Below are 21872 nucleotides of genomic sequence, written 5' to 3' on the forward strand. Positions count from 1 at the left end.
CATTATATATTTATATATTTTATTTTATATATTTATTTTTATGTATTTTATATATATATCCTAATATATATTTTATATATATTTATATTATATATTTAGTCAGTATAACCAAAGAATAATTTATTAGGAGTTAGAGACAAGGGAGAAAAAGAAAATTAAAACCACGAGTTTATAGTGTACTATATTCCTCTCCCATATGCAGGTTGGATTTACATACAAGTTTTTTTTTTTTTTTCCTGGGGACTTTGATCAATTGAGGTTTAGCAATATAAGTTTATATAAGTTTAAATTTAAATATACTGATCTCAGTTCCCAAAACATTGGTTGGTTTGTGATGTTCTGTGCTACTATGCACCCACATTTAACCCTTGCTGGCTGCCTACAAATCGTCAAGCAGGGGTAGGAAGGAGTGGATAAAGCTTAGTGTACGGTCTCCCCTCACTGAGAAATCTGAATGCTGTGTCCTGACCCATGAGTATCTTATTTTGCAAAAGAGAGCCAAGAACAGGGTTTGTGTGGGGAATAGTGGGAGGCAAGCTTCCACTGCTCTCTACATGGCATTCATCACAGTCTGCCTGGGATGAGAGGTAATCAGAGGCAGCGACAGAAAATTTCTATTACCTACCGGACATGCTGTCAGTGATCTGTCTCCTGCATCAGCGACTGAGCGTCTAGAGGGCACCAAGCTCTCATTCTCCTGGAATCTTTGCATTGCCTGCACATGACAGTTCAGCAGGTAATTATTTAGTTATGGTTAAAAGTTATATGTTAGGATATGGAGATGAGGCACCTGGGTGGCTCAGTGGGTCAAGCCACTGCCTTCAGCTCAGGTCATGATCCCAGGGTCCTGGGATCGAGCCCTGCATCAGGCTCTCTGCTCAGCGGGGAGCCTGCTTCTTCCCTCTCTCTCTGCCTGCCTCTCTGCTTACTTGTGATCTCTGTCTTTCAAATAAATAAATAAAATCTTAAAAAAAGTTGTATGTTAGGAGTTGTTTAAAGTAAGGCAGAGGGGGTTGACATCTGTAAGCTAATAAATAAGGATCCGCCGCAGGTTCTTGAGAAGGCTTTTTGTTTTGCTTTGTTTTAATGTTTTGGTTAGGTTATTGCAGGGTTTCTCAACCTGCATTTGAAGCCAGTCAGTTTTTCTGTGGTTGGGCCTGTCCTGTGCACTGTGGAATGTTTAGCAAAATTCCTGACTTCTACCCACGAGGTACCAGTAGCACCCCATAGGAACAACAACCAAAAATGTCTCCAGACATTGCCAGATGTCTCCTGGGATTGCAAAAGTGCCCCACTTGAAAACCACTGGGCTGTTAGGGGAAGTAGTGAGGTTAGAGGTTAGGAAGATCAGATGTTCAGATAAAAAGAAGGGGAGCCAAAGAAAGGAGGGGGATGGAAGAGAATTCAAGTGTAATTTGATCCAGTGACTCATTACTGGTGCTATTACAACTCTATGTAGTATTTTGGAGCCTACAACAGAAATGTTGTGTGGTACTGAACTAAAACATCTAAGGTACAATTCAAGAGGCATTCCTTTTTATCTCTTCTGGAAAAACTAGGAAACCTGACATTGTTTTCAGAAAACTGTAGCCAGAGTTGTCAGGGAAATGTTATGGACAGTTGTCCTCTTGCTTGAACAAATTTACCTTTTATGTAACAGAAAATACCAATAGTAAACATGCACCTTTTAATGCAAATTGTTATTTTTCGAAAGCTTTCAGTTGAGTGTGTGAGAGAAAAATGTTCCTGCAGGTTATGCTGTAATTCCCTCCTGCTAAGAAGTGTACTGTAAAAATCCATGCTGTTACCCCTTGAAATGTGAAGAAGTCCTCCTTAAAGTGTAGTGGATGTTATCAAATCTGTTTCAGGAGAGGCTTGCAGGGAGCAGGAACATGAAATACATATTAGATGCAAATACTTCGGTTTTGAAAAATTGGCACATTTGTTGTTTATTCCAGCGACAGGAGCTACTAGTGAGTTCACTGTAACCAATAAATGCTGTGGCAGCGTTGGGTGTCATATGATTGTAACAAATCTGCTGTTTACCAGTTAAGGCAGAGATGAGGTGAGGTTTAGGCTGCTGTCATGGTTTGCTGTCATGCTTCATTTTTCTTAATCCTCCTTACTTTCTGCTCCTGCAAGAACTAAAGAACAGTCCCACTATCTTCCTATATGTGAGTACTGGTAATTATGCCATGTGGATACTTCTAGGAAATGTCCATTTGCAAAAGATATTTGCTTGGTTGCTTTCACACTGATGACAGCAGAATTCCCAGGGACCCAGCTCTTGATACAGAAGTATCGAGAAGTAATGTCCTCAGGACCACAGTGACAGTCTGGCCCCTCATTTACACTGCTTTATTTCTGCAAAAAAACTGGTTGATACAAGGTGCATGAAATCCACCCCTGTTTTTCAAAGTGAGTTTCTAGTGTTGTAAAACATCTTGTGTTACGTTTGCTCTTTAAATTCTTGTTATATAGGCCATCTTGAATTTGTCATCAGGTACAACGTGAATGTCAGCACCCAGCGCTGCGTGTGCTTGTGCAATACTGCATTCTCATAGGACCGGTCCAGTGGAGGGGCAGTCTCGCTGGTGGGGCCACTAGCCTCTCTCCTCGGTTTCCAGCAGCCTCTTCCCTAGCCTTCGATCTATCCAATACAGCGCCTCAGAGTAGTGCTCTTCCCCTTGCTTGGGGGGAACCAAGAAAGGGCAAGTGCAAAGCCACACGTAAGTGAGGGTTGCAGGCCATTCAGAATGAGATACTCATACTGGTGGAGGCTATTTGGGAAGATCTGGCCTCTGTGGTGTCCCTTCTTTTCTGTTCGTTATTCCCACTACTTCTGCTGTATGTTCCCATTTCCTTTCTCTCTTTTCTCTTTTTCTTCCATCATTTCTTTTTTTTTTTTTTAAAGATTTTATTTATTTATTTGACAGAGAGAAATCACAAGTAGATGGCGAGGCAGGCAGAAAGAGAGAGAGAGAGGGAAGCAGGCTCCCTGCCAAGCAGAGAGCCTGATGCGGGACTCGATCCCAGGACCCTGAGATCATGACCTGAGCCGAAGGCAGCGGCTTAACCCACTGAGCCACCCAGGCGCCCCAACTTCCATCATTTCTTAGTCTGTTCCAGCTGCTGTAATAAAATACGAAAGGCTGAGCTGTTAAAACAACAGAAATGTATTTCTCACAGTGGAGGGTAGAGACTGTAAGTCCAAGATCAGGGCACCAGCATGGTGTGGGGTGGGGGTGAGATTTCTTGTTGTAGCCTCACATGGTGGAAGGGGCAAGGGAGCTCTCTTGGGCTTCTTATAAGGACACAGATGTGATTCCAGAGGTCTCAGTCTTCATAACCTAGTCTCCTCTTGGCTCCACTTCCTAATATCATCACTTTGGGCTTTAGGACTTAACATATTAATTCGGAAGGGGACACAAACATTTATACCATAGCAATATCCTATGTAGTAAAATAACATTCAGGTAGCAAAGCACTCAACAATACAGTAATCTTGGCTTTTATGTGAATTCTGATTCCTTTTAGGGGCAGTTTAGTCTTCAGGGAGCCAGAAAGGTGGCAGTAGTGCCAGCTCACATCATTTTTTTTGTTTGTTTGTTTTTATTCCTCTCAGTTTTTTAAAAGTAATCCAAGCCCAATGTGGGGCTCAAACTCACAACCCCGAGATCAAGAGGCATAGCACTACTGACTGAGCCAGCCAGGTGTCCCTCCTCTTCCATAGTTTTAAAGGAACATGTCTGCTCCAAGAGAACTTGTACCAAATCCCGAGCACTCCAGTGGGTGGGATCCCACGCCCTGAGGAGCAGTAGACTGGAGCACACCTGGCCCCTGGGCCAGACTGCCGAGTCTCAGCTCTGTTGCTCACCAGCATCAATTCCGGGCCTTCTGTTCCTGGATTCCTAACAAGGGATGACCACAGCAAGCTGCCATCGGGTTGTCATGAGGGTAAGTGAGTTTATCAGTGTCAAGTGCTACCCCACAGTTCACACTTGATGAATGTCAGGTGTGATAATCTCACCATCCTTGCCCTCAAGGAACTTGGAAACAGGTTAGGGAGGTGGGACAACAGACATGAAACAGTTTACAAGAGAGTCTGTCACAAAGTTTTACATGTTAAGGTTTAAGTGTCACAGGAGTTCAAAGAAGAATGAATTTTTTCAGGGTCTGTGGTCAGATAATGTTAATCGAGGCTGAAGGTTGTTTAGGACAATATACATTACTTGTTTACTCCTATTACCCACTCGCCCAACCGAGTGTTCACCACAGGCCATTTACTTTGCTAATCATGTTTTCTACCCCAGAGAAGAGGTACAATTATGATCCCTGTGCTGGGTGCTGGGTTAAATAATTAGCCTTCCATATGTTGTGTCATTCAATTCTTTCAACCCTCCTGGAATTAGGTGGCAATGTGTCCATTTCACAGATGAAGATACTGAAGTCCAGAGATGTTAGTTACTCTATGGTGACAGTGGTAATAAACGGCAGAGCTGGGACTGGACAGGTCTCCTGATGGCTGAGCACGTGGAAGAGGGGGCTGTAAGGTTCGAAGGGCTGACAGCATAGGTGCAGAGGGCAGGAAACCGATGAGGCCAACACTCCAGTGAGAACAGAACATCTATTGGGAGTCAGAGGTAAAATGGGATTGCTAGGAGCGATCTTCTTAGAAAGACAACACAGGGCAAGTAAAAGTTCTTGGACTTTATCCAGCGGCAGTGGGAAGCTTACTGGCTCCTGAGCCCTGGAGAGAGTGATGTTATGAAACAAGCTATTACTGAGTTTAGCCTGGCTACAGCCTCACGGGCTAGTGGCAGATTAGAAGGGCAGATACTGGCTTGAGAAGGCAGCTGGGCCAAAGGAGAGATACAGGTGTGAGCTGATGTGGGCGCAGAGAAGGGTGTGCCACAGAGAACAGAGGAAACATCAGTTCTATGGGAATCCTTAAAGGCAAATTGCCAGGACCCTGTGCCAGCTTGGATGAGGATGATAAATGAGAGAAGGAGGATCAGAGTGTTCCGGAATTTCCTGCCCTACACGTCCTGAAAATAGTGATGCTTCTGACAAGGCCCTGAAAATCAGGAAGGTACGTAGAGGAGGATTCGTTTCATTTTATATACATGGAGCTTGAGGTGGCCCCTGGGAATCCTGTAACTATCTGGACAAATGGAGAGGAGTATGCCTGAGAGGTCAGGGCTCGAGACAAAAACTCGAGAATCAGCCATGTGGAGAAAAAAGGATATCCCTCCAAGGTGATGATAATGCATAGGGTTAGGTGCCAAAATAAGGAAAAGAGACTGCCAAGGGAAAAAGAGTAACTGGTTTCGATAGTTACAGGAAAATAGAAGAAATAACAGCATAGACGTTATTCTACATAGACAGGTCAGAAGGTGGTCACTTGGGCCATGTGAGGAAGTGAGCTCATGGGTTCAGTAGACATAAGGGTGGGGGCCACACAAACGGGTAGGGGAGCAATGGAGGGGAGTGAGCAGATGATGGAGAATCTTCAGACTGACAGGAGGATTAGGCGAGGGCTCTCCTGGAAGAGGGGCACAGGGCCAAAGGAAGGCTGTCTTGTTTTTCATTGTAGAATTAAGTGGCAGTAGCTCTGCCTTGGGCTCCCTGCTTAGTGGGAAGTTTGCTTCTCCCTCTCCTGTTGCCCCTCCTCTCCACTCATGTTCTCTTGCTCCCTCTCTCTCTCCAATAAATAAATAAATAAAATCTTAAAAAAAAAAGTTAAATGTGGGAAGGCACGCCAATGGCCGCGGACAGGGAGAATTTCACAACTCTGCGATTATGAAACAGGTATAACACAAAAAAAGAACTCTGGGGAGGGAATCATTTTGCAGCGTTTTCTTAAACAACAGTGGAACAGTTTGACCATGTCCCACTCAAACAGAAGTGGAGATTTTTCATAAGCTTTATCTCTGTGGCCTCCAAGCTGTTTTTTGATTATTTACATCTAGTAGTATAATTTTTTTGAGCATTCAGTCTCAATAAATGCATATTTAATTTTGAATTATATATATGTACTACTACAGTTCGCTAATGTCTCAAGCTGCATCATTCACTAGTTCACGATTAGAAATAGTTGATATAATTTTATAATTTAAATGTTGTTCTTGATAATGCAGAATTATTTTGGGGTGACTTCCTGTTAGAATTGATTATGTAGCCCTTGTGTTTACCTTGTACTTAGCTGTATAACATGATCCATGTTGACTAGGTCCTTAGAAAGCCCCATTTATACAAACTCATGCACATGAACCCCACACCCCATTCAGAGCACCACACATCCCACTCCAGACCCTTGGCCATCTGATGTAGGACTAGGACTGTGTGAGTATACCAGTGTCAGTCTGTAGATTAGTATCTGTAAACCCTAATTCTCCCCTCCCTTCCTCCTTCCCCCCTACTTTCCTTCCTTGCTACAAAATGAACATCCATAGATGGTCTAATATCTTCTTTTACTTCCCAGTAAATCTTACTACCTTGGAGAACATAATTTGGAGTGCAAGATGGAGGAAATGGGAGAATCACACTTAACATTGTTCCATGGCAGCACTTTCTTTTTCTTTAATAGGCTTCATGCCTTGGATTGGGAATCAGGAACTTGGATTTTTTTCTCTTTATCTCCATCTTGTTTCCTATGTCCTAGGGCAAGTTCTTGTGGGATAAAAACACCTTTCAAACCTTCCTTAAATGACTGCACAGTTTCTTCTGAACTTGCTTATGTGAAAGTGTTATAAAAACTAGAAAATGCCAAATGCATGGTAACTGTCTTTCCAGTTTCATCTCTAGAGCATGCAGACGCCACATAGTACACCTTTTTAAAAAAATTCTTTACAATGTAGCAAATCCTTTTATCATTAAGGATTTCTTTTCAATATTCCAAGTCACTGAAGAATGATGTATGTAGGTAGAATTACACCCCTTGTTAACTATGCAATGAATTACAGATTCCTTTCTGGAATCTGTCGTACAAAAGCTTTGTTTTCACTGACAACAAAGTCTCAAGTGTGCACTTAATCGCCTGTTTGAGGGGCAAGTGCCTCCAGATGGTTCACCTTAAGTATAGATGCTGCCAGGCACACCCAAGACCCAAACTACACACCACTCAAACAATTCAGAGGAGAGAAGGATACTACACAACTTGCTTTGCTTAAATCGCCAAGATTAAAGTAAAACAGTTTTTGTGGGGGGGGGGGCTGGAACCATTTGGAATATTTTTTTTCTGATTATTAATCATTCATGGTAGAAACTTTAGGAAAGAGAGATAAACAGAAAAAGTAAATAAAAATGACCTGTTATCCCAGCCTCTTTGAGCATTTTGGTGTAAGTGGTCCCATTTTTCCCTTCCGTTAATAGGAATAAAATCACACGGGTAATTAATATTATTTTAAAATATGTAATAACATACAGTGATATGTTATTAAATATTCTTTTCTGATATGATTTTTTGAAAGATTTTATTTATTTATTTGAGAGAGAGAGAGTGCACACAAGCAGGGGGTTGGGGCAGAGGGAGAGGGAGATGCAGACTCCCTGCTGAGCAGAAAGCCCAATGTGGGACTCAATTTCAGGCCCATGAGATCATGACCTGATCCAAAGGCAGATGCTTAACCGACTGAGCCACCCAGGCACCCCGATAAGATTTTTAATGCATCTATTCCACTGGATGGTGCATTCTATTCCACTGGATGGAGCATAATTTATTTAACAACAGGCTACTGTTGAGCACATGCAGATATTTTCACTGCAGAGTAGGAGAACTGGCCAGTGGGCAGGGCTGGGAAATGAGAGAGACAGTGTATATTTCCCCTGAGCACATGCTCTAAAGAAGATACTTAGGTGAACCTTTCTCCTGTGTTCTGATTCACCCATTTCCTTGATGGTAGAACTTAGCCACATGTTTAGCACTACAATGTATAGCCCATATAATTCTTATTTATTTATTTATTTATTTGATTTTTTTTTTTCAGTGTCCCAAAATTCATTGTTTATGTACCACACCCAGTGGTGTGCAATACGTGCCCTCCTTTCATACCTACCACTAGGTTCACCCATTTTTCCACCCTTTCCCCTCTAAAATCCTGTTTGTTTCTCAGAGTCCACAGTCTCTCATGGTTTATCTCCCTCTCCGATTTGCCCCAATTCACTTTCCCCTTCCTTTTCCTAATGTCCTCCATGTTATTCCTTATACTCCACAAGTAAGTGAAACCACATAATTGACTTTCTCTGCTTGACTTATTTCACTCAGCATAATCTCCTCCAGTCCTGTCCATGTTGATACAAAAGTTGGGTATTCATCCTTTCTGATGGCTGAGTAATATTCCATTGTATATACGGATCACATCTTCTTTATCCTTCATCTGTTGAAAAGCATATTTGTTCTTTCCACAGTTTGGCGATTGTGGACATTGTTGCTATGAACATTGGGGTACATATGGCCCTTCTTTTTACTACATCTGTATCTTTGATGTAAATACCCAGTAGTGCAATTGCAGGGTCATACGGAAGCTCTATTTTTTAATATTTTGAGGAATCTCCATACTGTTTTCCAAAGTTAGCCCATATAATTCTATCTTTAAAGTATCAATGATTCCTTCTTTTGGATGAACTCACAGAAATGGAAATTGGGGATTAGCTGGTTTATAATATCCCAAGTCTTTTGATGAGTATTGATTGCAAAATTTTCATTTGGAAAATTTGAACCAATTTCTTGTTCCGAGAGTAAGGCTCTTCATTTCCTCAGTGTTATTGCTAACATTGGTGTAATGTTTTTTAAACATATTTTTGAGTGGGAATAGTTTTGACTCTTTATGTTTATTGAATTAAGCTATTCTGTGGTCATCTTGCCAAAAAAAGTTCTTGGTTTCTGAGTCTCCCTTAGATGGTTGTGAAACTTTTAGTTTCTTGTTTGTTTTTAAGGCAATAACTATAGTAATAAAGAACAAAAGTGGAACATACCAAGAGAGTGTATTACAATCACAATTGAATAGCAGGATGTGCTGCTAAAGCATTCCTATAGGCAAGAATTCAATGATGGAGGTATTGGTTAGATGATGTTTTACATTACAAAGTTACAAAGTTTATCTGAAGATAAACCATGCTAGTTACCTAATTCTTTTTGTAATAGAGTATGAGATGACTCCTAGATTTTAGGGAAATAGTTTCTTGATGTTTGAACAGAAGTTAATGTCTATATGATGAGCTCCCACCAACCATGATTCAGGATGCTAAATAGTATTTGATACCAGGTCAAGTTTGCCAAGGCACTCTAGTGACTCAAAATCCATTAACAGTAACAAATTAATATCTGATGTATTGAAGTATTATCGTTTCTGTATTCTCACACTATGAACTGATTTGCGTCCTCACCCCCTCCGTAACAACTACCTATGTGCAACTGTTGGCTTCATCAATTGAAAACTGAGTAGCAGATTTGAATTTAGTTCTGTATCTAGTAATGAAGAAGATACATAAACTACTGTATCTACTGAAGACAGAAAACATCAGTTTCACTAGATCTCACCTTATTTTTTTAAAGATTTTATTTATTTATTTGACAGAGATCACAAGTAGGCAGAGAGAGAAGAGGAAGCAGGCTTTTTGCTGAGCAGAGAGCCCGATGCGGGGCTTGATTCCAGGACCCTGGGATCATGACCCGAGCCGAAGGCAGAGGCTTTAACCCACTGAGCCACCCAGGCGTCCCAGGCCTTATTTTATTTTATTTTATTTTTTTAACATGGCATTTAAAAGGCTTGATAGAAAAATAAATGATCCTCTTATTTTTGAAGTGTTAGCTGCTTTATGCTACTATACTATAAAATAAAATGTGAAAGCTTAACCACATTGTAATTTTCTTGCAGTTCTGACTATGTATTTCCCTGTGGTAATGGCAAAAAGCATGGATTTGCTTCCGTTTTTAGTTTTATTCAGGAATCTCAACAGCAGCCATGTAGTAATGCAAGTACTGGAATAATAATGACAACTCAGTAAATTACATTTAACTAGAGAGAGTGGGAATTGCTGTTTTTGAATTTATTGAATATTTTGGCTAATCAGTGGTTGAAGTAGGTGTTTGCTAAATATTTACCTGCCTGCCTCACCTATTGTGCTCTGTTAGGTTGAGGGAGGGTAATGGAAAGAAATATAAGAAATGATCCCTCCACTCAGGAGCTAACAAACCAGTTAAGTAGACATCTTTACATATATGAACATGAATACTACCAAACAGTGCCCAGTTGCTAAGTGATGAAGCAGAAAATGAATATAACCATAGGAATTTGCATTGGAGGGAAGGACAGTAAAGCACTGGAGCAGTGAGGAAAGCTTCAAGGAGGAGGTTGGCCGGTGGGGCTTGCTGAGACGACCAAATGAAGAGAAAAGGAAGCAGAGTAGGAAATGGTAGTGGCTAGAGAAACTCAAGTTATGGTAAAAGATTATCCTAAGGAGTCCAAGGCCCTGTGTTCAAAGATAGGACAAACTAGCCTTGGGACTGTTGGGTTTGAATTCTGGGGCTGTGGGCTGGGTGGTCTAGTCCTGGGACACAGAACTGAGAGGAGTCCAGGGGCAGGTAAGTCTTTAGGTAATCTGGCTGCATTAAAATTTCACGCCATGGGTGAATGGAAAGCTTATAAGACCAGTTCTAGGGCAGTGCTGGCCAATGGAAATAGAGTATATGCCACATAAAAATTTAAAATTTTCTGGTAGCCACATTAAAAAAAAGTAAAAAGAAAGAGGTCACAATAATTTTTATATTTTATTTAATCCAAGATACCACAAATATCATCTCAACAGATAATTGAGATAAAAAATTATTTGTCACGTATTTTAGTTTTTTGTTCCTAAGTCTTTGAAATTCAGCATATATTTTTATATCTGTAGCATATCTCAGTTGGACTGATCACACTGCAAGTACTAATAGCCACATGTGGCTTGTGGCGACCATACTGAACAATATAGTTCTTGGGTTGAGTACCCCAACCAAGGATGCCAGTAAGAGTTAGAACTAGTGTGAGTATTATGCAGGAAAACTGGGTAAATCAAACTATATTCTGGTTTCAGTCAAAGCTTTTATGAGGGAAAAGGAAGAGAGAGAAAGGAAGAATTTAATGGAACAATTTTTTTAAAAAAGATTTCTATTTATTTACTTGAGATAGGGAGAAAGTGAGAGAGAGCATGAGCGGGGAGAAGCTGAGGGAGAAACAGATTCTCTACAGAGCTGGGAGCCCGATGCAGGACTTGATTCTGGAACTCCAGGATCATGACCTGAGCCGAAGGCAGACACTTAACCAACTGAGCCACCCTGGTGCCCTGGAACAAATGCTTTAACTAAAGGGTTCTGGAAATTCTCAAGGCTGATACTCAAGTCAAAGGAGTCCATTCCAAGCTCTCCTAAGTAATCATAATCATGCAGAGAACTAGAGGTTCTCTGGAGATCAGGTACAGGTCTGGGTTCATGGGAGGGCCATCAAGAGGAGACAAAAGCAGTTCAGAGGACAAGAGTGAAGAAACGACCCTCTCTGCCATAAGGGTCTACACTAGAGTATGAAGGGGAGGAAGTTAAGATTGGGTAGGTGTAGAAGGGAAGATGATGATTGAGACTAGAATTTCTCTGAAGGTATAGATGAGGTAAGGATGTAGACTTGGAAAGCAGATTGGGCCTAACCATGAGCTATGACCTCACTATGTAGGAGGACCTCACCATGTGGGAAGACTCAAGTATATTAGAGGTCTACACCACTGCAAAGACAGGACCTACCATATGGGAAGACCTTACACAGTGGGAGGACCCCACCACAAAACAGGACTTTCTCATGTACAAGGACCCCACCAAGAAATAGGACCTCACCATGTGGAAGGAATCTACCATAAGATAAGAGTCCACCAAATGAGATCACTCCTCATGTGATAGAAACTCTCCATGCAGGAGGAACCATGAAATAAAAAGAGAACTCATAGAATGGGAGAAGATATTTGCAAATATCTTTGCAAATGATAAATGACTTGTTTCCAGAATATGTAGAGAACTCTAATAGTCAATAACATAAAGATAAATAACTCAGTTTTAATAGTAGGAAAAGGATATGAATAAATGTTTCTCCAAAAAAGACATATAAATGCCCAATAAGCTCATGAAAAGATACTGAACATCATGCAAATCAAAATCACAGTAAGATGCCTCTTCATACTCCCTGGATGGCTAGAGTGAAAAGTAGGCAATAACAAATGTTGAGAACAGGGGCACCTGGCTGGCTCGGTGGATTTCTAATGATTTTCTAATATTTTCTAATATATTGTTTCCTATTCTATGTCACTATTATTTTGTTTCCTATATTATCACTTTTAACTCCTATATTTATTAATTATTTTCTTCCTTTTACTTTGATTTAATTTGCTCTTCTGTTTCTGGCTTCTTGATATGGATGCTTAGATTGATTTTAGCACTTTCTTCTTTTATAATTGAGCATTTAAAACTATACATTTTCTTCTAAGTATTTTTCATATCCTACAAATTTTGACATATTTTTACATTTTCATTCAGGTAAAAATATTGTCTAATTCGTGACTTCTTCTACCCTTGGGCTATTTAATTTAAATGTTTTGTTTAGTTTTTAAGATATTTTAGGTTTTCTAAATAATTTCAGATAATTCCATTTTTTTTTGAAAATGCTATCTGTAATTATTTCAATCCTTTTAAATATGATGAAGCATGTTGTCTGACTCAGCATTTGGATCTTAGTAAATGTTTCATGTACACTTGTGTTTTACTGTTGCTGAGTGAAGCATACTGCAAATATAAATTAGAACCGTTGTTCAATAGGATGGTTCAGATCATCTATATAGTTACTGATTTTCTTTTTTCTATCAAATACTAAGACAGGGCAAAGGAAGTCTCCAGGTATGCCTTTGTCTGTTTCCATTTACACTTCTATCAGCTTTCCTTCATATATTTTGAAGCTCTATTTTGGGTGCATTCAACTTTAAGATTTTTGTTAGGTTTGATGAATTTCCAAATCTGCATTGTTCCTTTTTCTTTTCCTACCTTCTTTTGGGTTGTGTTTTAGAAGTCCACTTTATTTCCACTGTTAGTTTATAAGCTATTTCTCTTCATCCTAATTATTAATGGTTCCTCTAAGATTTATAGTATCGTTGTTTAACTTATTCAGTCTACATCGAAGTAATATTATACCATATCTTGTATAAGATATGTAAGACTCTTGCAACATTATGCTTGCTTTTTTCCCCCCTCTTGTCCTTTGAACCCTTGTCATACATTTTCTTTCTTTTTTTTTTTTTAAGATTTTATTTATCTGACACAGAGAGAGAGATCACAAGGAGGCAGAGAGGCAGGCAGAGAGAGAGGGCTCCCTGCCGAGCAGAAAGCCCGATGAGGGGCTCGATCCCAGGACCCTGAGATCATGACCTGAGCGGAAGGCAGAGGCTTAACTCACTGAGCCACCCAGGCACCCCAATCATACATTTTATTTCTACACCTGTTAGTGAATATCACAACACACTGTGTTTTTTTTTAATTTTGGTTTTTTCTTTGCTCAGTTACCATTTAAAGAAGTTAATACATTAATACAAAAAATATTTCATACTTATCCACATATTGACCATTTCTAGTGCTCTTCGTTCCTTTGTGTAAGTCCAAGTTTTCCATCAGATAGCATTTTCCTTTTGCCTGCAGAACTTCCTTTAACATTTCTTTAGTACAAATCTACAAGTGACCAAGTCTCTCCATTTTTGCTTATCTAAAAGTTTGCTTTTGTTTTGAAGAACAGTTTAATATAGAATTATAAATTGACTTTTTACTCTTTCCACATTTTATAGTCATTTCATTTTTTTCTTGCATATTTCTGATGAGAAATTGGCTAGAATTTCTATCTACATTCCTCTGTGTATAATGTGTTTCCCGCTTTCTCTGGCAACTTTCCTCCCGCCCTGGCAACTTTTAAGATGTATCTCTTAATCACTTGTTTTCAGTAATTTGACTATGATATACCTCCATTTGGGATGTGAATATGTGTGTTTATTCTGCTTGGGATTCTTTGGGATTCCTGGTCTGTGATTTATAGTGTTCATTAAATTTGAGACTTCTTTTTTAAAGCCATTATTTTTTCTATCACTTTTTCTGGATTTCACATATATGAAACCACTTGATACTATCCCACAGGACCCTGAAGCTCGGTTCACTGTTTTTAGCCACCTTATTGAAATATCATTTTCAAACCATAAAGTTCAGCTACTTGAAGTGTATAATCCGGGGGTGCCTAAGTGGCTCAGTGGGTTAAAGCCTCTGCCTTCGGCTCAGGTCATGATCCCAGGGTCCTGGGATTGAGCCCCACATCGGGCTCTCTGCTCGCAGGGAACCTGCTTCCTCCTCTCTGCCTGCCTCTCTGCCTATTTGTGATCTCTGTCAAATAAATAAATAAATAAAATCTTTAAAAAAAAATAAAGTGTACAATCCAATGGTTTTTAATATATTTACAGACTTGTGCAACCATCACCATAATCTAATTTTAGAACCTTTACACATCCCCAAAGGAACCCTTGCATGCATTAGCAATCATTCACCATTCCTGCCATCCCCCAACACCTTCCAGGCCTAAGCAACCACTAATCTACGTGTCTATGGATTTGTCTATTCTAGACATGCCATATAAATCATCATGTAGTATGTGGTCTGTTGCAACTGACTTTTTCATTTAGCATAATGTATTGAGGTTCATCAATGTTGTATAATTTATCAATACTTCATTCCTTGTGGTCACCACATAATATTCCACTGTGTGGACATACTCTTGTTTATCCATTCACTAATTGATAGACATTTGTGTTGCCCATTCACTAATTGATAGACATTTGTGTTGTTTTTACTTTTTGATTAATATGAATAATTCTGCTGTGAGAATTATATGTCCACGCAAGTATGGACATGTGTTTTTATTTCTCCTGGGGTAGATACCTAGCGGTGGAATTGCTGGGTCATATATTCTCTCCAGTGTTTAACATTTTCAAGGAATGGCAACACTGTTTTCCAATATGGCTACAGCATTTTACAGTTCTCACCAGCAACAAATGAGGGTTCCAGTTTCTCCACATTGTTCTCAACATTTGTTTGTTTAAGATTTTATTTATTTATTTGACAGAGAGAGAGATCACAAGTAGACAGAGAGGCAGACAGAGAATGAGAGGGAAGCAGGCTCCCTGCTGAGCAGAGAGCCCGATGTGGGGCTCGATATCAGGACCCTGAGATCATGACCTGAGCCAAAGGCAGAGGCTTAACCCACTGAGCCACCCAGAAGCCCTTGCTTTAATATTTTTCTTAAAAGATTTATTTATTTGAGAGAGCAAGAGCATGAGCAGGGTGAGGGCTGAGGGAGAGGAATAGAATCTTAAGCAGACTCCACGCCCAGTGTAGAGCCTGATGCAGGGCTCCATCTCATGACCCTGAGACCATGACCTGAACCAAAATCAAGCGCCTGACTGGGCCACCCAGGTGTCCCAAGTTTGCTTTATTTTTTTATTTTTATTTTTTAAAAAAAGATTTTATTTATTTATTTGACAGAGAGATCACAAGTAGCCAGAGAGGCAGGCAGAGGGAGAGGGGAAAGCAGGCTCCCTGGTGAGCAAAGAGCCTGATGCAGGGCTCGGTCCCAGGACCCCGAGATCATGACCTGAGCCGAAGGTAGAGGCTTAACCCACAGCCACTCAGGCCCCCCGAGGTTGCCTTAATATTGAAAAAAAAATTCAATGTAACTGCCACATTAACAGAATTAAGGAGAAAACCAGATGATCTTCCTATGTGATAAACAAAAATGTTTAATAAAATTCAATACCCATTCATAATACAAAAACCTCTTAAAAAGCAAACTAGAAATGGAAAGGACCTTCTTCAATTTGGCAAAGGGTATCTGAAAAACCTTTAGCTAACATTATCTGTTAGGGTGAATGCTTTCACCAGGACTGAAAATAAAGTAAGAATAATGCTGTCAAGGTCTTGATTCAGCATTGTACTGAAGGTCCTAGCTAGTACAATAGGTAAGAAAAAATAAAAGGAATACAGACTGAAATAAGTAAAACTGCCTTTTTGGCAGATGACATGATTGTGTATGTAGAAAAATTGAAGTAATCTATAAAGAGTCAAATAGAAGAATTGAATTTAGCGTATATAAGGTTATATACACAAAAATCTAGTCTTTCTAATATACTAGCAATGAGCATTTGGAAGTTGAAATAAAATGCCACTTACTATAGTATCAAAAGATGAACTACTTAGGGATAAATTTAACACAGTATGTCCAAGGTCTTTATGACTAAAAACAACAACAAACTACAAAAATTGCCAAACAAAAGTAAAGAAGAACTAAATAAATGGAGATGTACTAAGTTTCTAAACTGAAGACTAAATATTGTGATGTCAGTCCCCTCCCTCCATCGTTCCATAGCTCAGTGAAATCCCAATCAAAATCCCAGCAGGCAATTTTACAACTTATTCTAAAATTTTTATATAAAAACAAGATCTAGAATAGCCAAAATGATTCTGAACAGGAACACTTCAACTATCAGATTTCAAGATGGATCACAAAGCTACCTTACTATACTACAGGATAAACATATGGGTCAGGTAGATCCTGGAACGGACCTACCCATATATGGTCAAATACCATATATGGTCAAATCATTTTTTGACAAAGGGCCACAGTAATTCAAAGGGGAAAAATAGTCCTTCTAACAAATGGTATAGGAACAACTGGATAATCACATGAAAAAAAAAGAACCTTGATTCTTAGCATATTCCATATACAAAATTAATCTCTAATTAGATCATATACCTAAGCTTAATGGGTAAAACTTACAATTTCTAAAATAAAACATAGAAGAAAATCTATATGAACTGGAGATAGTAGAAGATTTCTTAGGGCATAAACAATGAGAGTTAAGCTATTGATATCAAGCTATCAATAAATCAGACTTCTACCGAGTTAGAACTTATGCCCTTCAGAGGACAATACTAAAAAAAAAAACAAAACCAAAAAACAAAACAAAACAAAACCACACAAACCACCCAGTGGAAGAAAATATTCTCGAAACACATTCCTGACAAAAGAATTGTATCCAGAATATATAAAGAACTACTACAATTCAGTAAGAAACAACCCAATTAAATTGGGAAAAGACTTGAAAAGACACTTTATAAGCTATATGGACATACAAAAATGTGTCAGCATCATTAAGCAGGGCAATTCAAAGTAAAACCACAGCGAGGGGTGCTTGGGTGGCTCAGTCAGTTAATTGTCCAACTGTTGATCTCAGCTCAGGTCTTGACAATCAGGGTCATGAGTTCAAGACCCATGTTGCGTCCCATGCCAATACTTAAAGGGGAAAAAAAAAAGTAAAACCACAGTGGTTATATTAAGAATCTGGAGCAATTACAAATCTCATACATTGTTGATGGGAATGTAAAACAGTACCAGTACTTCAGAAAAGTGGTTATTTCTTTTCTTTTCTTTTTTTTTTTAGAAAAGCGGTTATTTCTTATAAAGTTAAACATATACTTACTGTAAAACCCAGCAGTCTTATTTCTACATATTTTCCCAAGAGAAAAGAAATCTCCACACAACGACTTGTACATGAATGTCCATAACAACTTTATTTACAATAGACAAAAAGTAGAAACAACCTAAATGTCCATCATTATTTGTTGTATATAAACAAATGTGGAATGCCACACATGGCAACGCTAATTAGCAATAAGCAGAACTAGTCATAAATTCGACTAGTCATATATGCAACAACACATTTGAATCTTAAAAAAAGCCTTACACTGGGGTATTATATATCCTGTATGATTACAGTTTTATGAAACTTTAGAAAAGACAAATCTGATTCACAGTGACAGAACACTGATGAGGGGTGGTGTGGGGGTGGGGAGTACTGATCTAGATTTTGGAAATTTGGCAGGTAACAAAAATGTTCGAGTTCTTGTGGTGGTGGTTATCCCGGTATGCTAAAATTCTTAAAACTCATTGAAATGTTTTGACAATTGAAACGGGAGTATTTGGTTTTATGTAAACTATACCTCATTAAAATTTATTTTTAAAAATGGAAGGGAAATAGAAGGCATTATCAATATAATTAGGTTTGAATTTTCTTAGCTCAAATCGAATTCTATTTCTGCTTCTCTGAGACCGTTCCGGTCATCCTGACTGAACTAGGATAGCAAAAAATGTCAACGCTGTATTTTGAGATACAATGTATGTAGATAATTTGTTATTTATATAGCTCGCTAATTCTTCATATTTTTATACTATGTTGATATTTAGATGTAAATCTCTCTTAGGGCTTCTGTGAGTGGAACTGGCTGATCGCAGACGTTTTCATGTAGCTTTAAGAAATGTTGATTATAGGGGCGCCTGGGTGGCTCAGTGGGTTAAGCCGCTGCCTTCGGCTCAGGTCATGATCTCAGGGTCCTGGGATCGAGCCCCACATCGGGCTCACTACTGCTCAGTAGTGAGTCTGCTTCCCTTCCTCTCTCTCTGCCTGCCTCTCTGCCTACTTGTGATCTCTCGCTGTCAAATAAAAAAAAAAAAAAAAAAAAAAAAAAAAGAAATGTTGATTATATTCAAGTGTGTCCAAGTAGAGAATTAGAATTATAACAAGATATTCTTTATAAAGTCTATTGTTAAATGTAGCCTAATATTCCATTAAAAAAATAATTCCTTACTGGACTTTTGGATTTTTGGTTCTGAATAAATATGAGTCTTCCATTGAGACCCTAAAGGCCACCAAAGCCTGAAGTGATGGTTTCCTCTCCCAGCTCTTAGGGCAATTACTTGGTGTATTGCTTATATGGCAGTTCAATACTTCCATGTTTGCACTCTTTCCAACTGGTTCTTCAAGTACTTGTTGGTGTCATTTTGCTGTACTGATTAATTGAATTGGGATTTATTCAACTACTTTGTTGTATGGGGCTTTTGTTACAAATCAAAATAAAAATAAGCTCAATTCTTAGTAATTCCACAGAATTGTTCCAGATTAATGTTGATTGATTAATCTGTTTAATTTACAGAGCTCAGCTGCTGTAATTTTCTTGAGGGTGGATGATGTAGAGAAGAAAGCATTAACAGAGGAGCAGGAGACCTGGATTTCTGAGTGGGCAGTCACAAGGCTGGGTCTGGTTTTACAAAGCAGGTACTGTGAGCCTCTCATCGCCTCATTTAGGACACTTTCTAGGGTTCTCTTTCTAAATGGAGACTTCCTAAAGGGATTGAGCCTTGTTTGCTGGGTTCGAGGGTTAGTATGTTTTCACTCTCCTTTGATATATCAAATATCTTTAATTTCTGTTATCTTTGAAGTTTCGACCTTTGTCAAATACTTTTTAGTGGAGAAGACAATGGTCTGCATTTTGGAGATTTGCCTTTTAAAAATGTCTTTTTTTTTTTAAAGATTTTATTTCTTTGACAGAGAGAGAGAGGGAGGGAGGGAGAGAGAAAACAAGTAGGGGGAGTGGCAGGCAGAGGCAGAGGGAGAAGCAGGCTCCCCACCAAGCAGGGAGCCCAATGTGGGGCTCGATCCCAGGACCCTGGGATCATGACTTGAGCCAAAGGTAGCTGCTTAACCAACTGAGCCATCCAGGCGCCCCTGACTTTTAAGACATCTTAATAATTATAAGGTACCGATAGATTCAACATACACAGTTCCCTCTACTCTACCACTAAGAGTACATTCCTGGGGTGAGGGATGGGGTGGGGTAGTGAGGGGGCACAGCCCTCAAAAGACAGAAACTAAGTGGGCAGAAGATAGCTTAAGTAGCAGCATAGCCAATATCATTTTACAGTAAGTTAAATAAAATGGAGGATAACATGTTCCGTGCCCAAGGGCAAGAAATGGTAACAACTGATGCCTGTTAGTCGAAGAGCTAGAATTATATACAGAATGCCAAATATCCAGGTTGCACTTTCCTGCATCAGAACCTCTACTTCCCTTGTTTCCTGATCTTATGGCCACGGATGAGATATCCTCCAGTGTGGACGCCACTCTATTCATTTGTATGGATTCTACTTCACAATCCTTGCTTGTCTTAGCAGGCAATAGTTTTAGATGAAGGCTATCAGGGGAAGAAAAGCATTTGAGGTAAAGGATTCAGCAAGGAAATGCATTATGGCATTTTGGAAAAGATACAGATGTAAAGTAAAAAAAAAAAAGAACAGAGGAAAACAAAATCAACTAGGTTTTGATTTTAATGGTTATCATCGTTAACACAGTCTATTTGTGAGTATCTCTAAACACGTCCCTTTGCATGTATATTTATAGGGAAATACTCACATATGTAATCTGCTTTTTCCCCTCAACAATATTTCATGGTTTTCTAGAATAATAAGTATAGATGTATATACATCTTTATTTTTATGACTTCATAGCTTCCATTGTATACAGCAGAATTTACTTAACTAGTCTTTGCTTCAAGGGCATTTAGGCTGCATTGAGTTTTTCAGTATTATAAATTAAATGGAAATAATTAGCATATTTTACCCAAATAACTTAATATCTATGAATGTTAATACTCCTTTCAAATATTTTTTTAATCAGTTCTACAGACTTGTGACTGGAGAAAATTGTTAACAAGAGTGGAAGTGTTTTTTATTTCCTGAGAAGGAAAGCCTTTTTCTACTCCGTTCACAATGTTACCATGTACATCTTAGAGTATGGGAGATGGGGAACTTAAATCTTGTTTCCGTCTTCTGTTTTGCACTCATATACAGAAGTGTCCCAAAGCAAAGTTGTGACCTATAAATTCTGGGAGCAGGTTAAGGTCACGGGGGTCCTATATCTGAGTCTTTTCTGCACTGATTTTATTTTCACCTGATCCACGGTCATCTGTGTATTCCCTCACCCCCATGTTTTCTCTGAGTATTCACAGACCCTCTCCACAGTGGCTCCTGGCTGAGCACCCCCTAAGAGTGGGTTTTGTTCTCTCTTGCCTTTTCTCTAGCCCCTCAGAGTTTTATGAATGAAGATATAGCCCTGTATTACCACTGCTTTTGTGCCTTGAGTGATCCTTCTGGCTAATCAGATATACTAACTGGTTACAACTGGGCTATTAGAGAACAGTAACATTTTAATGTGTGAATACTCCAGATATCACTTATCAAAGGCAAAATGTGATTTTAAGGCCTTATTCCCAAAGGAGGCCAGCTGGGAATTTTAAGCATCCTGTAAGGCAGTGAGGGCATCAGCACCAAACAAGGGGGGCCTGTGCATCTTCAGGCCACACTACTAAGGGAGGTGCCTGTTTTGAACAGCTTCTCTCCAGCCCAGTATGATAGCAAGAAGTCTTTGGAAGTTATGGGACTCAGCTCATTTCCAAACAGAAGACCCCAATTCTTGGGGCTGATGATAAAAGGTGCAGATGTGGAGCTGGGATAAAGGCAGAAGGTCCAGATTTTCACTGCTTTCTTTGTATCACTCATTGTTTTTCTTGGCATTTACCCAAACAGTGACTGTTTGACATTCATTAAAGCTCAGCATCATGCACTGGGCCGAGGTAAAGTCCCCAGGAAATGCAGAAGGATTATAACCAAGCAACAGGAAGAAGTTTCTATGAGGTTTCTAATAGTCAGGTAGTCATTCTGTAGGCTTTTGAAGGTCTTGGGGTAAGGTGATATTATCATGAGGAAACATTGCAGGTAATATCAAATATAAGTTCACCTGCTGGACAGAAGGAAAAGTCTCATCTTGGAAAAACAACATGCTGAAGATTGTCAGGGCTGGATTTAGAATACAGCTCTCTAATTGTATGCAGCTTCTCTCTGTTAAGATACGCAAAACCACTGTGGTCCATCAGTGGGAAA

General features: G+C 39.2%; 1 protein-coding gene across 7 annotated transcripts in view; it reads right to left on the minus strand.

The window, feature by feature from the left end:
• Positions 1-21872, minus strand: part of LOC132020207 (sterile alpha motif domain-containing protein 1-like) — a 112820-nt gene that overhangs the window by 82556 nt on the left and 8392 nt on the right. Inside the window, exon 3 of one of the 7 annotated variants that reach the window (XM_059404416.1) lies at positions 626-715. The exons of 4 other annotated variants lie outside the window; for them this stretch is intronic. The gene's annotated coding sequence lies outside the window, so the exon portion shown is untranslated. Of the gene's footprint in view, positions 1-625; positions 716-4608; positions 4628-19752; positions 20129-21872 lie in introns of those variants that run through there. 2 more of the 7 variants (XM_059404421.1, XM_059404419.1) reach the window with 2 other exon arrangements.

Source organism: Mustela nigripes, chromosome 6, assembly GCF_022355385.1.
Source record: "Mustela nigripes isolate SB6536 chromosome 6, MUSNIG.SB6536, whole genome shotgun sequence".
Lineage (NCBI taxonomy): Eukaryota > Metazoa > Chordata > Mammalia > Carnivora > Mustelidae > Mustela > Mustela nigripes.